The sequence below is a fragment of the Brachyistius frenatus genome, unplaced genomic scaffold (genome assembly GCF_029030835.1).
Source record: "Brachyistius frenatus isolate BFR_SWC_R1_liver_20210118 unplaced genomic scaffold, ASM2903083v1 Contig_111, whole genome shotgun sequence".
Taxonomy (NCBI): domain Eukaryota; kingdom Metazoa; phylum Chordata; class Actinopteri; family Embiotocidae; genus Brachyistius; species Brachyistius frenatus.
This window is the reverse complement of record NW_027210710.1, coordinates 1,307,392-1,323,701: the sequence shown is the minus strand read 5'-3', so window position 1 is coordinate 1,323,701 and position 16,310 is coordinate 1,307,392.

Here is a 16,310-nt window from a genome sequence, read left to right as displayed (position 1 = left end):
CACACACACACACACACACACACACACACACACACACACACACACACACACACACACACACACACACACACATGTTAAGCCAATCGATTTAAACCGGCACTAAAATCAATTTGTCGAGACATGAAACAGAAAGGAAAAAAAAATAAACAAAAAGTTAATACGGGCCCCTTTTGTGACATTGGATTAAAGTCAATCACGTCATTTGAGACTAATTAGTAACCTTGTCAGCTACCGTGTTGCTCTGAATGGAAATCTCCATTACAAGCCCCTTTGTGGTTTTAACTCTCATCGTCAACAGTTGAAACTTTCCATTAAATGTTTTCGTCGGCTCGTCTCTCAGATAATTTTGGCCCAGGAGCTTTGGCAAGTTTCAACAGTTTATAACAGGAACACAGACAAGATCATCCAGTATTAGTCATGATTGCTAAATGTTCAACAGATTTGCAATAAAAAAAAAAAGAAGTGTCCTCGACTCACTTCAGTAGTTTAGGATTGTCCAAAATTTGTGTTCGTACCCGCGAATATCAAGTTAAGTCTTGTCTGTCCAAACATTAATGTTCTATTTTCCATATTCAATTTTATCAAATGTTATTGACAGTGCCAAATCTCAACAGAGGTACTTCACACAGTAAAGTATTTACAACAGCACTTTACAACATTTTACAGAGGAACCCAAACAATTCAACAATTTCCACGAAAAACTACCTTTTAACAGGAAGAACCAGGCTCAGAGGTGGACCTATAATCATCCAAGGTTTATTTTATTCCAATGATGCATTTAAGGCATGAAATTACACTTTATTTTTTACACATTTGTTTATTCTATACATTATGGAGAAACGTTAACAAATTCTTGGTCCACAAGCTGGTAGTTAAAATGCTGAAAATATAGTTTAAAAAGCAAGTTTTTATTTGCTTATTTGTTGGCGATATCCTGGCAAAGAACTGACAATAGGCTAAATATTACATGCGACCACTCAGTGCACATTATCTGTCCTGCTTCTAGTCCCCAAATTCAATGAGGTGGACAGTCGGTACCCGTAAAGACATTTTGCCGTCATGCAAATCACGGTTGCTTGTTGTTTTATTCGCTTGCTGTGATGCAAAGTTGTTTCAGTGCCGTACAAGCTTTACATCGTTTTCTTTCTGCTCCGATGCAAATCGAGATGAAACACAGATGTGAGACTGTAGTTAATCACGAGCAGAAAATGCAGGCAGATTTATGCTTGTTGCCTTTTAACAACACGAATAACAGAATTCAGTAGAACCCAAATACATATTTTACTTTATTGTTGATTTTTTTTTTTTTTTTTTTCATATCCTCAACTTTACTATATTGGGTCTCATGCCGATGACCATCCTTTTTTTAATTTTTTTTTTTTTAGATGAGGAGCTTTTTTATGCTGGGAGCAGATCAACTTTCAAAATATGAAATTGCACAGTCATAGATGTCTTTTTTCTTTTCTTTCATTTTCTGTCCTTCTGTCTGACAAACACCAGCCTGCAGCCTGCAGCCACAGTAAAAGCTCACAGACTGCAGACTTGCGACACCACGGAGGGTGTTGTAGTGTTTGTTGGTGTCGATGGAGGTCAGGTCACAGGAAAAAGTGACACAAATCTCAATAAGAGACTTCCTGAAAGAGGCATCGAGAGAGAAGCTCAGTCTGTGTTTAATGTCAAACTATCTAATCTTGTTTTTGTTTCTTGTGATTTTCTTTACTGTTGATATCATTAGATGTGGTTTTGTTTTTTCTGTTTCTGTAGACACATTTATGAAGCTGTCACATTATTGCCTGGTTTAGGATTTTTAAGCAAAATTTATCCACAAAAAAAAGCATCAAACTGGGCTATGGAAGATAATAGACGAGGGCAAGACGGTTCGAGAAGAGAGTTTGTCCCCCCAGAGGAAACCAGAGGTGGATTTCAACAGACTAAAAAAAAATACGGAAATCAACAGAGTGAGAAAAGGGGAAGACGGACACGGCATGTCTGTCAAGTATTTCCTGTCAAAGCAAAAGTTTAGAGAGAAATCTGATATGCGGAAAGTTTCTGCACAAAAACAAAAAAGAAGTGAACCAATCATTATCATTTACAGAAGGAGTTCGGTTTGTCGGGAAGGAGGGTGTCGTTCAAGATTCCTGGATGATGTTTAACAGGAAGTAAAGACGCTCTGCCAAGTTTCTACTCTTAAGCTGTTGTAATGTTTAATCTCACCTCATGGAACCAAACTTTGAATTAGACCCAGAAAACTGCACCGATGGACGGATGGACAAAACGGCAAAACTTGTTTTCTACCCAGAAGCCCAATGCGGAACTTTTCCATGTTGTAGATATGAATATAACGACAATAGTTAGCATGACATGGCAGTTTATTCTTTCCAACTAAAAATATCCTTCCTTGTTGCTCCTAATATTAGGGAAACATCACAGTAATTGCTCAAAATCATCGTTAACTAGTAGGATAAGGTATCTAGGAGAAGTAGAAGTGAGGTAAACGGAAGGAATAGCAGGCACTAAGAAAAAAAATATAACATTTTTTTAAATTTGAGTATAGTTGGTATATACCTTCTTTTTTTTTTTTTTTTTGCGTACAGGAGTTTAGTGCACCTCTTTGGAGCCCAACACTTGTTGGGTGGAGAGCCCGCTATGCGACGGAGGCGTGCTATGGTCTATAATCCCATATTAGCAAGCAGGCAGTCAGTCAGGCAGGGGGAGTCCAGAGATTAGCGCCTGTCATCTGACCGCTCCCGGCCGGCCAAGAGAGAGGGATTAAACTGAAATAAATGCAGCACTTCCCAGTAAACAGCAGAATTAGTTCCTGAGCATTAGTTTCGCAGAAAAAAAAAAAAAAAGGTTTTATATATTAAACAAGTGCTGGGTGTTGGTACTTTTTTTTATTTTTATTTATTTTTCTATCTTCAGGATGTAATTTTGAAACATTCACACATACCGGAAAATGACAAAGAAATGACTGAGATCATTTTAATGCCCGATTTTTGCAAAGTCAGACTTGTATGTATTTCGCCGGTGATGCACTCAACCACTGAGCTCATTGTGTAAATAGACAGATCAATAAAGTAGATTGACGGGATCGCATGTTAAGAGATGCACAAATTAGTTCCAGGAACAAAGCACTGACAAACCAAAAAAAAAAGGGGCTCACGCCTCTTTAACTTTGCTTGGTAAAAAAAACAAAAACTTTTGACATCGTAGGCCAACCCCCCCCCCCCCCCCGAACCCCCCACCCTCGTGGAGCTAAAGCCACCTCTCTACTGTACAATTTAGCACACAATCTCATTAGTCAGCCCGTTTCTCCGTTTCCATTCATGCATATTGTCATGCAGCTCTGAACGGTCAGGCAGCGGCTGGTCATGACATCAGGATTATTTAAAGGACCATACCACTGTGGGTGTTTTTTTGTAGACTTTAACACAACCATTTTTTGAAAAAAAAAAAAAAGTTTTCTAATCGAGATTTTCCAACAGGAATGGAACCATTGGCTTCCATTCATTTAAGTGACACTTGTAGACACTTCAGACTTACCTTGAGGCCGATAATCAGTTCATCGCTGTGCAAAAGCTTTGCTCGCTTTTATTTCGAGAATATCAAGCATCAGAGATTCGAGAATCAGTTATGGTATCTGCTTATTTTAATCGACACAGCTGGTTACCAGTGGCGGAAGAAGTACAGAAACGTTTCCTTGAAACTCTTAATGCCACCTTGTAAAAAGGACACGCAAATTGCCTGCAATTAAAATGTTACTTAAGTAAATGTATGTAAGCTTAATTAGTACAAATTTGGGAAATTTGGTATTTTGAACATGAAATTGCACCAAAACAGCTGTAAATCTATTAATTGTTTCAGTCACACAAAACTCCAATTCGATTTGCAGAAACTCTTCGCCTCTGAAGTGTAGCGAAGGTACCATAAAACTGAAATAGTACAATAAAGTGCTACCCGCTCAATTTTTTTACTTCAAGTTCTTGAGTAAAAGTTCTTTAAATTACAGTCTAAAATTGTTTGCAAAAGTGGTGTTTCAATGACTTGTTCATATGCTGCAGTAGGTGTCACGCAACAATAACATAGCTGACAAAAAAACAACAAAAAAGAATAAAAACAGAAAGTGATAGTAAAGGACAACAAACTAATTATCGTGTATAATAGTACCTATTTAGGCAAAAGTCCAAAAACAATGTTGTGCAATTATTCCTACAGAAATATTGAGCTTTCGAAGTATTTTGCACTGCTTAATAACAAATTAAAATTATTATGGTCAACTGTGCTCATAAACTAAGATTACATTTGGTTCTAAACTTTAAGAAAATCCCTTTTCTACTTCAAAATGTCTTCACGTTATGACTGTAAATAAAGCAGCTCTATGAAACGGTTAAAGCGGAGCGTGAACTGTTGGAAGTGAAAGTGAGGAGACGTGCAAGTTGGCAGCGACGTGAGACAGTTTTTATGGTTGATCAAACAAAACAAAAAAAAAGGGGGCAGGGGGCAGGATGTCCTGTCAAGATAGAGAGGCTGCGCTGTGTTTTTATGATATGAATTCAACACGGCAGCAAAGCTGAGCTGGCGGTAAACGCATCCCACTGTTTAACACGGCCATGTTATTTATATCCTTTATTGGAGATTTTAATTTCAGCAGTAACGGCAAAAAATATATATATATATCCTCGATTCAGGATGTTGTTCGATTTGTTTTTTTTCTGCTTAACTTTTCAAGTTAGCTTGAGGTTAAAATAGACTTTTGTCATTAAAATAATGTTGAACATGAAAAGTTTAAACCGCTGCATTCTCATTATCTTACCACCGAATAATAAAATGCTGCAAGAAGCATAGGAAAAGCATTCACTCCTCAGATCTGCCCCGGCACGCTGGTGATTGTTGCCATGCGGCTATTGATAACGTTGCCACGGAGATAATCTGTGCCGCGGCGACGCACCAGACGGGCTGTTGACCTGTTGCCATGGCGGAGAGGGGCCTGTGTCTTGCAGAGCTTTCTACGGAGGGAGTTGTGTTCGCCATAGTCCGTTAGTCGTGTGAAACGGTCCCTTATTTTTTCTTGACGCGTAAACCGTCACAACGCCGCGAGGTGGGCAACAAACAAATATCCAGAGACGGGAGGAAGTTTATGGTGCAGCAAAAAAGTCGCAAACTTCCTCTGGTGTTAAAACTTTAAGCAGAAGGTTCAGACGAGAATTGTAATTGGCAATAATCTGGTCCAAGTTTCTCATCACTTTTAATTAACTTGGATTAAAAATAATTTTGCTGAAGTTTTTGGCCACTGTTCTACCTTTTAATTTTGTAAAAAAATAATACACCGTCATTAACACGGTGTAACAAAAAAAAATACACCTTTAACATGTATATTGTTTGTTTATTCGCTTCAATGTTAAATTGAGGTTTTACGATGTGTTGCGTGATATAAATAGTTTTTGCAAGACTTCAGGGGCTTCATAGGCTACTTAGTAGCGCTGTAGCTTTTCCATTCGAAATTCAAACATTTGTTTCAAAAGTAATTGACATATCGAACTGTAACGACCCGTTCGGATTCAAAATTTACAGTCCGTGTACACAAGCAGACCGTTTGATGTAGTTCACCTTTTCCTCCGGCAAAGGGCGTTCTAACAAATCGCCGTCGGCGCGACCTGTCGCGGCCCCGATTTGGCGGGTTACGATCATTAGTTGTTGATCAGACGACGGTAAAATGGAGGACACGGGCGAAGCAAAGTAAACAGACAAAAACATACAGCTTTTTGAGGCCTCCGTGGAGCCAGCAAAAAACAAAAAAACAATAAGAAAGAGCAACTTTAACAAAAGACAATAATTTATTGACTTTGTATTTTAGGAACAAAGTTGAATGGAAGTTTTTCGGAGGCAGCCCCCTAGTGCCAATCGGTGGTATTGCACTTTAAAGTTCTTCCTTCAAGGCCCGAACTTTTCAGACCCGGAAGCTTACGTCCACTTTTATATACCGTCTACGGTTTCTACTCTCCAATGATGAAACATACGTCGCACGGACCCGACCGAAACGCTTGCATACTCGCCGCCCCCCCCCCCCCCCCCCCCCCCCCCCCCCCCCCCCCCCCCCCCCCCCCCCCCCCCCCCCCCCCCCCCCCCCCCCCCCCCCCCCCCCCCCCCCCCCCCCCCCCCCCCCCCCCCCCCCCCCCCCCCCCCCCCCCCCCCCCCCCCCCCCCCCCCCCCCCCCCCCCCCCCCCCCCCCCCCCCCCCCCCCCCCCCCCCCCCCCCCCCCCCCCCCCCCCCCCCCCCCCCCCCCCCCCCCCCCCCCCCCCCCCCCCCCCCCCCCCCCCCCCCCCCCCCCCCCCCCCCCCCCCAAAGGAAATTATAATAATGGCATAATGCCTCACAAGACACCAAATAAAAGTATTTCTCCAAAATGTCAAACTATTCCTTTAAGGTGGTTTTTGCGCTCCGTAGTTTAAATAAAAACCTCCTTTTACACTTTTTCTCCAAACTACTTGGAGTAAATCCGGAAAATATTTTAGTAACAACATTCCTCATGATCTCGGTTATATTGTACAAGTCACCCCCCCCACGCTTCTTTGTCTTCTGTGTCTGTGATCGCTCACTTATTACTTAACAAAAGACCTCATTATTGCGGTGTGGCCGGTGGAGGGATTTAACCGACAGGCCAATCATCGTCTCCTTAACGAAGCATTATCCGGTTGGCTGAGCTCCCGTTCTGCCATTCGCTCATTACCGTAAACGCTCTATTTTTTTTTTCTCCTTAGAAACAGACGTCAAATCTCTCTCTCCGCTTGATTTAAGGGATAAAAAGCAATTTCACTTCACTTCATTTTCAATTTTAAACCGAACAAATGGAGATTTTGGATTCCCCCATGAATATAATTTTTTTTTTTTTTCATTGAAAACGTTCATTATTTCTCAAATTTTTCAGTTTTTCTTGTCTGCCCTCTTAATCTCTTAACCCATTCTTTCATAAACAGAAAATATTTCCTCCTTTGCTTCGTGATGTCTCCCAAGTTGTTTTCATTCCACCGCGGCAGTCCCTCAAATCTCTCGTTACCCATTTCACCGTCTCCGTCTCAGGGATAAACTGCATGGCCTCTGGAATGTGTTTATCCCGATCACGGTTCCAGTTCAACCCCTTCGGTCGTTGGGTCGCTTCGCCCGACTGCTCTCCTCCGTCGGCGGCGACGACGACCCCTCGGCCTTCCCTTGACCATAAGACCAAATGTGCAATTGTGCATTTGTTTTAGAATCTGGTGGTCCTGAGGGGGTCATTATCTTTCTTTATGTCGTCTCCATCATTGGTGATTCCTCCTTCTTATTTATCTCGACCATTTTTCTTTCTTGGTCTCCTTCCAAGTATCTCCAAGTTACATCTGATCTCTTTCACCAACTACCTTCTACTTTTTATTCTTCCCCTCTCCTTGTTCACTCAGGTCTTTTTTTTTTTTTTTTTTTTTTAACTACTCTCTGCTTTTTCTCTCTCGTCTCTTCAATTAATCTGAGTGCCTTTTTCCATAATTTTTCTCTTTTCTTTGCACCTGTTTTTATGCACCACAGAGCCAGCGGCGCCACGGCCTGGCGGGAAACAGGCGATTAAAGGGTTTTTGTTCCTTAATTAAACTTGGCAGTCAAAGCCACCCAGTTGCAGTCATGAGTTGCTGAAGGGGGGGGGGGGGGGGTCATAACCTTACAAGAGGGAGCAGCTGGTTCACTGTGTGCATTTTCCGACAGTGATTTGCTAAAGCTGCTGTGACTTATTGTTGTGTTTTAACCAAAATGTTTACATGTTGTAAAGTTTTGTGAATTTTGGATTCTATGAAACTTGTTTGTTTTTGTTTTTCAAAAGATACCTGCTCTGCGGGCTTCAGGTGGTTCTGGAGTTTGTGGCTTGACCAACCAGCAACTAGTAGTGACGTCACCCGTTGGTTTGTTGAACGGCCGTATATCGCCAGGTTATATACCCCCCCCCCACCAATAGCTGTAACCTGACTGCACCATAGGCCTGTCAATCAAACAGACACACCCCCCCAAAACAAGCTTTTTTTTTTAAAGCTTATTTTTTTAGTTAATGACAGCAAGAAAATTAATAAAGGAAGTTAACGAAGGAGCAACTTCAGCTAACAAAACTGAGATAACAGGTGGGGGACATTTGTTTTAATTCTAATTTTATGAGACTAGTTGAATGGGAGCCTACGTAACTGGAGGCTTTTTGGAGCCAACCTCTAGTGGCAATCGGAAAAAACTACAGGGAATAAAAAGTAAAACAAAAGTGCTGGAAGATATTAAAACAAGTCAGGTGATAATTTTCTGCGAGTATGTCATTAAAAGCAACCCCCATCTGAATATAAATGTTTTTTTTTAAATAAACTACAGCTCGGAGTCTCGCTTTAAACCATCCCAAGAGATCCAACTTTCATAATTGCAGCTTGAGGCTCGTTTTCTTAAGCAAACTATACAGAAAGTGATACATGAATACAGATGCAGGAAGGCCAGATGGAATACAAAAGTGTGATACATCACCTTTTTTTCTTTTCTTTTTTTTTTATGTAGCAGACAGACAGACAGACAGACAGACTGTATATATATATGAGACCAACCCACACAGAGAGCGAGAATATATCACGATGATACACTGATGGACAGAAATGAAAGCAAACAGACAGTGAGAAGGATTAACACGGCGGGCGCAGGATGTGTGCAGCAAAGCTGTGAGAGAGTAGGTACACCTCCTTCCTGTTGTTGCAGCATTAAAAACTGGAGAGCGACGTCATGTCCAGCCTGGTATTGATGGACAGTTAACTGGTAATGTTGTCTAATGTTTTTCCCCTGTCAAGAGTTTCCTGGAAGCTTTTCCTCGCTCTCTTCTTACAGGACTGTTTATTATCACTCTCGAACGCTATTCGGTGGATGCTTTTATCCCGAGAGCACAAACGCACCGTGCGGGTGCATTTGAGTTGTTTAGATCAGAGCAGATAACGTGGGAAATATGAGACCCAGAACAGATTTGCTGTATGACGTAATATGACATACTAAATGAAGTTACGTTTACTGTAGTCTCTGCTGTAACAGATAGTACTTGGTAGCATATAAGCATACTATCCTGATTTTTGAGTTGGGGTGTATTGGAGCAAAAGCTTTATTTTGGAGCCAGCCCCTAGTGGCCCTCAGTGGTATTGCGCTTTAGAGCACTTCCGCACTAGCTTCACTTTTCAGACCCGGAGACTACGTCTAATTTTGGGTCGTGTATGCTGAGGCTTGGCTATTTTTTCCACTTCTGCATTAGATGTTTCTAACAAAATGAGCACTACTATCGTTTTGGTTGAAGAAATAGTTTATAAGCAGGTTTATTATTAAAGTGTTAGAAAACGCAATGAAAATACAACATCAGCGCATTAGTGCGCCACGGTAATGTGAACAGCTTTCCAGAGTGCTGAGTGGAGACTGATTTAATCAGCGGCCTTAAGTAAATAGCATTTAACGTTGGTAAAACTCCTGTGCAAGACTCCAGTCTCTGATTTCTTCCAGCTCCTGTCAATGTTCCACGCTGTACATATCTATAAGGGCAACACGTTAGCCTTTTAGGACGATAACATTATAATGTTAATACAGTTAAAATGCTGACATGTTAAGAGAATAGAAATTACACAACGGTAAAATGTTGGCTACGAAATCACGATGTACTCTATGATGATCCGATCCAGTCATTGACATCGTAAACTGCACTGTTGCCGTCTGCATCAAAGCCTGTAACATCTAAATGCATCTTCCTGAAGGAACAAATGCTATACTGTTGATGTTTTTTACGACCCAGATGTCTCTCATAGGATTGAAGCCAGTCTCCTAAGTTGTCCGTTTAAAAGATACGAGCGGTTTCCTGCGTCCGATAACTCGCACGGACCGAGATATCAGATTGATCTCTGAGTTATAAGTACTCACTCAAAGAGCGAGCTGCTTCCTCTTCAGCAAAAAGTGCTGAACGGTTCTGTCTCGGCTTCGGTTTCAGTTCAGTATCTCTGCGTGTTTTGGCGTTTAAGTACGTGGTGTTTATTTTGCCGATTAGTTTCCTCAATCTGACGGCACACTTGGTGGCTGTGTTTCTGTTTGAGTTCGATGCCGTTTGTTCTAACTGATGCCTAAATATATCATGTCATCGAATATTCGATGTTTCCTTCCCAAAGGGCTTTAAGGCCTCGCAGAACATTTCCTTTACATTATGGTACTGTGGGTAGTGTTACTACTGTGGTAGGCGTGAGTAGACAAAACCAAAATGCTTGAAAAAAAACAAACCAGCAGACCTCATGTTACAAGTTACTGTAAGAATACCATGTGTGGAAAAAGGTTACAAGACTGATCCTGTTCACACAGTGCTGCACATAGAGCAGGGGGGAAGGAATACGTTTGCCGAGTAAGCATTTCAAGTTACGTCGCTTGATAAACATCAGCAGCTGTGTTACACATGGTTTTGTGCGCACATCAAATTCAGGGTCAAATTTTCAGAGAGCAGAAAGACGTCAGAGGAGCTCAAATCCAAGTTGCTCCCGACCCGATGCGCCTCCCTCGATCCAAAGACGGTAATGTTTCGTCGCTATCGAAACACGAGGCTTCGCCTACCTCACTGGGCTTTTCTGAAGCATTTCGAGGGGTCGCCGTTGCTAATTTTCAGAGTTTGGCGTAAACGTGCGCGTTCTCTGCTCAAGTTTCAGGTCTGCAGTGAAATCACAATTGTGAACGTAACAAAAGTAAAAAAAAAAAAGCAAAAAAACAACGTGTGTAACTCGGGCGCTGATCCTGATCAAGCTACGTAATTCGGAGTGTTTACTCACAGAAGATCTTCTTCCTGCTATGTGCGCATTCCTGTGCGCAACAACAACAACAACAACAACAACAACAGTTGTTTTTGTGGACACCATTTATGCTTTGTAATTTGGAGGTTCGGTTTCTGACATGCCTAAAACAGCCAAGTCACACACACACACACACACACACACACGCACACGCGTGCATCACGGCAGCCCTCTGAAGCGCATTCAAAAGCGACATCTCAGTCAGATCCAATGTGATTTCCTAGAGAGGAAGCGTGCGAGGGCGAGCTGAAGGCTATGAGTTAACAGATGGTTGGCATGGAAACAAGGTATCTTCAGAGCCCACTGAGATTGCTGCATCCTACTCCTGACAGACAAGATCTCTTGGCTGACGGCCTGGGTAATGCGGACACACACAGATGGAGGCGCGAAGCACAGCGTTGACGTGATCATCCTGCTTTCATTAGGACTCCTTTTGTTTTCTGTCTGCATAGCGTTGTTGTAATAAGGGATCCTCAAAAAATGTGCAGACAAAAAAAACAAAATAAAAGCCTTTCAAAGTTTGCGGAGGACAAGGCCTGGATGTAAGTGATGCAAGCTGGTGACAGAATTTTTCTTTTTAATCCTAAAGAAAGCACATGGACCTTAAAAGCTCTACATTCATCCTATTTCAGTCTTTTTTTTTTTTTTATTCCCAATTTGGACGAGATTTCACTTCTAAATTGAAAACAGAAGAGCGCACATGAAACAAAATATCAAAACATCAAATTCCACCGTGACGTTTTGAGGCGTTTGAGGCAAAACATTCGGTGCTAATTCCCCGAACTGTGGCGTAGTGGCACTTAAGTTCTCCAACATGAATATCTCTCTCGTCAGCAACAACACAATCGTAGCCCCCCCCCCCCCCCCCACACACACACACACACACAACCCCCGCTGACCAGATTTGGCTCCTTGTGACTTCTTTGTTGTTCGACAAAAACGTGATTAAAAAAAAAAAAGTGAACGTGCGCTCTCTTGCTCAAGTTTCAGGTCCATTGTGGGAATTGGTGGTCAGTGGTCACAAAAACATGCATAACTCAGGTGCTGATGTTGACCAAGAGATGTAACTTGGAATACTTTGTCACAAAGGCTGTAGCTTCCATCTGGTCAGCGCGCATCACGGTGCTGTGCTCAGTTGGCGCGCAACAGGAGCAGCCTCTAAACTTCTCTGAGCTTTTTGGATCCGCCCTCGTACGGTGTGCTAGTTATATATGACCTTTATTTAACCAGGTAGAATCAATTGAGAACCAATTCTCATTTACAATGATGACCTGTCATTTGATTTTGTTAGACCGGAAGTGCATGTTTTTGGATGATGGGAGGAAGCCGGAGAACCCGGAGAGAACCCACGCAAGCACAGGGAGAACATGCAAACTCCGCACAGAAAGGCCCAGGACCGGATTCGAACCCAGAACCTTTTTGCTGTGAGGCGACAGTGCTAACCACTGCACCACCGTGCCGCCCATTGCATGCAGTTGCATGAGAAGGAAAGAGGTGTGTGTGTCAAGGGCGTGGTGTCACACAGGGCTTACAAGAAACGTTTTAGCCCAGGGCCTTAAAAACAATGCACGCTAATCCGGGCCGTGATGGGCTGTCACTTCGGTGAATCTCATTCAACTGTGACGTGCAGCGGAAGATTGATGAAGAAAAACATCCATCGGTGACTTGGCAAACTATGGAGGGCCAGAAATTAATGCAGTTTGTGCCCAAAAATGTCCTCCATCCGTCCACCCATTTTCCTGAGCAGGGACTTGAGGGGTTCGACATTTTCTAAGATTTCAGAGTATACTTGCGTATCCTGAAAATTACGATATTTGTCCAAATGTAGTATGTATGCAATAAATATGGAAATAAAGAAATGTAGAAATCCAAGAAAAATATTAGTTCAGATTATGTAAAGAACGTGAAGTTAAGTCTAATCAACCTCAACTGAACCAATATTATGTTTGAAATATAATCAAAATAAACTCCTACAGCCACTTGTATTTTTCACACTTGTCAACATGCCCGCTCTTCGACACCCGTGACACTCCGCTAGCTTGAGTTTGCTGTGAGCAGTCAGCGTATGCGTAGGGAAATTCTCCCCCCCCCTCCTCTCCCTTGTGGATGGCAATCAGCATGACTGGTATGTCTAACTGTAACTGTAAGCTCATAAGTCATCCAAACTCAGCTCTCCGTCCCGTTGTCCCACTAATAGAGGCTGAGTCACAGCCTGGAGCATCTCCTTCAGCTATACATAGATGAGGAACTGTCGAGAGAGGCAGCTGCATCCAAGAGCTCTTACAGTAGTGAGAGACTGGGTGTTGACTTGTGTGTTTGTCTTTGACTCTGTGTGTGTGTGTGTGTGTGTGTGTGTGTGTGTGTGTGTGTGTGTGTGTGTGTGTGTGTGTGTGTGTGTGTGTGTGTGTAGTTTTACAGTGAGGACAGTAGGGCAGAGGAGGCTGCGTAGCAACTCGTAAACAGTCAATTATTTCCGTCGATTGGATTTGTTATTAATGATTGAAATGTAATATTTATTGCATTACACAACACTGTTAAGTAATTTAAGAGTACTTTCACTCCTGCATTCACTGGTGGAAATGAACAAAGCACATTTACCCAAATACTGTATTTAAGTATAATTTTAAGGTACTCGCCCTTCACTTAAAAAATGTTGCATTTGATGTTATGGGACTGAAAAATGAGGCCGATGGGGAAGTGCCTTAAGCTGCAATACCACCGAGTGCCACTAGAGGGTTGGCTCCGAAAAGCCTTCAGCGTCATAGACTCCCATTCAACTAGTCTCATAAAATTCTTAGTCAATAACATTTTTCTGAGTTATTTTGCTTTTGCTAGCTAAAGTCACTCCTCCTTATTAGTTTTCTGGCTGTCGATCTGAAAATGAGTTAATTTAAGTTGATTAAAAAATAAGCTTCAAAAAGATCAAAAAGTGTTTTTGGGGGTGTGTCTGTTTGATTGACAGGCCTGCGGTGCAGTCAGGTTACGGCTATCGGTAGGCGGGGCGTAATATCTTCGGGTTTCCAATCAGATCAGTCAGATCCCCCAGCTCGTCCAAATATGGTCACTTCCTGCTCCAAACCGCTAAGGACCAGCAAGACGGTGACGGACAAAATCCTAACTCGAAGCTTCATAGCGGCCGTTCTCAAACCACTACCGTTGGTTGCCGCTTGGCAGCACCGTGACATGCAGGAGCCATAACGTTTGTGATTAAATGCTCCGAGTTTCTTTGGAACTGAAGGAATTTTATATGGATCCAAATGTTCAGCGAGTCGGTGTCAGACTGGTCGGACATCCCAACAAGAAAGTTCTTTTCTGCTTAAGCGTCTGTGCATCACACGGATACAGAGGTAGTTCGGGCAAACAAGTCGAGGCCAGACGAGGAGGGAGGAGACAGGAAGGAAAGGAAACAAGGGAGGAAAGGGAAATATTCCAGGCCATCATCTCCATCATTTGGGGGGGCGTTTGATAAAAGTGATGAAAGAAGGGAGTGAATATTACTGGAAGTAAATCTGCTGTAATGAAAGTTCAAGTGGGAGGTTGTGGTTTTTTTTGCGGTTACTGCTGATACAAGCAGTCATGGCAAGACTCGGAGAAAACAAAAAATGTGGGTCGTGATGTTTTCAAATTTCTGTTTGAGGTCATGAAACAGTCCTGTTATGCAGGAAAGACAGAGAACATTGCTGAAGTGGAAACAGACTGACAGATAGATAGAAACCAAAATTCTGCTTGTCATGACTTTTACAGTCATTAATTTTATTTTTTTTATCTCCTAATTTATGCAAGTAAATAATTTTTTTCCTTTATATTTACCAGCACCCGATAATAATGCGTTACTTCTGCCAGAAGGTGGCGGTAATGCATCTAAAAGCTGTATGGTGGATTGTACAATAGTTCTGCTGCTGCTTTGAAATAAGAAACAAGTTTTGTTGCATTATATGATTAAATATGTTGGTTTTTTTAATACAAAAATAAAAAAAAGTCATGAACCACTGTTGAAACTTGTTTTTAAGATGTTGATGGTATTTCCTAAAGATTCCAGGGAAATAAGGATAATATTTTGGGGGAGTGGCCAACAGGTTTATGACCATATCTTTTATAACTCTTCTTTGAAGCCATTTTTACTAATGGACAGCGGACAAGACACAAATATTAGAAACAAATAATAACATGACTGTGATTTCTGTTTCAGAGGGAAAAGATGTTTGATTTCCAAATTAAGACTGGAACCTCAACGTAAAGCTGTTACGTCAATCGTAAACGATATCTAGGAACAATCAGAGGCATGCCGGCGATGTCGGCCGGTGGGAGGGGTGAGGAGTTGCTGGAAAGATACGGGAGAGGACCATGAAGATCCCCACCTCTTCCCCCACCACCACCACCACTCTTCTTTCCATCCACCACTGTGTGTCACTGTATTGCCGGATGCTTGACGTGCTCACTGTGTGGTGCTGGAGACAAATCCAGCCGAGAATGCCAGCAGATGTCTCCGGTGCCGCATTACTTTCCGTCCCCGTATTCGTATTACAAATTGCAATAACTGCTTCTGTCATTGAATGTGTACTGAAGACATACTGGCAGTCACATGCACTGAGAAATACAATATCAGCAATGTCAATGAATGCTGTTGACCTGTATTCAAATCCCAAAGCAACTTGTGCTCATGTGATATTGTTCTTTCATTTCCCACCGTTAGCATATTCATAATTTGTAAGAATTTCTTGAATTATCAGAAAGTCAAATAAGGAAGGTAATTTCCCACCAAATTTCCTTGAACAAGTCCCCAAACAAATAAAAAAAAAATTGACTTTCATCAGAATTCTTTTAAACCGCTTTCAATCATGCAACGTCTTGGCGGCACTTTTTTCTTTTTTTCTTTTTTTTTTACTTGAATAAAGATGAAATAAAAACAAAAAAGAGAAGAATTTCATCAACTGTTCATACAGGTTGAGTTCTGCGCGACGATGGTCACGTGATCTTTTTCCCTCCTTGTATCTAATTGTCTGGCACCCACTGGAATATTAATCCCCTCTGAATGAAGCTTAAGTCTACAAATGCTGACGTTTGCAGGGATTGATTGGGAACTAATTGGAATGCAGGAAAGATTAAATGTCACAGCAGAGGAGCTGTGACGAATTAGTCGTGTTTATGGAGCGACTTGATAAGTCCTCGAGCAATTATTTAACGAACGCTCTTGAAATACATTGCTCTCTATATTTTGATTTGTTTTCTTTTTTCTGATTTGTATCTCGTATCCTTTTTCGTCAGTTTTAATTAATGGCGGGAATATTTTTAAAATACATTTTTCACATTTTGAAGGAGGATTTTTAAAGCTTGAATAAAACATCTGAAGAACTGAGAAAAAAAGAGAAAAACCAGACCGGCCTTGTTGGACTGTGTGCACTGAATTAAACATACTCATGGCATTTTCTCTGGTGGTCTCAGTAGGAGTAAAACCTTTAATGCTAT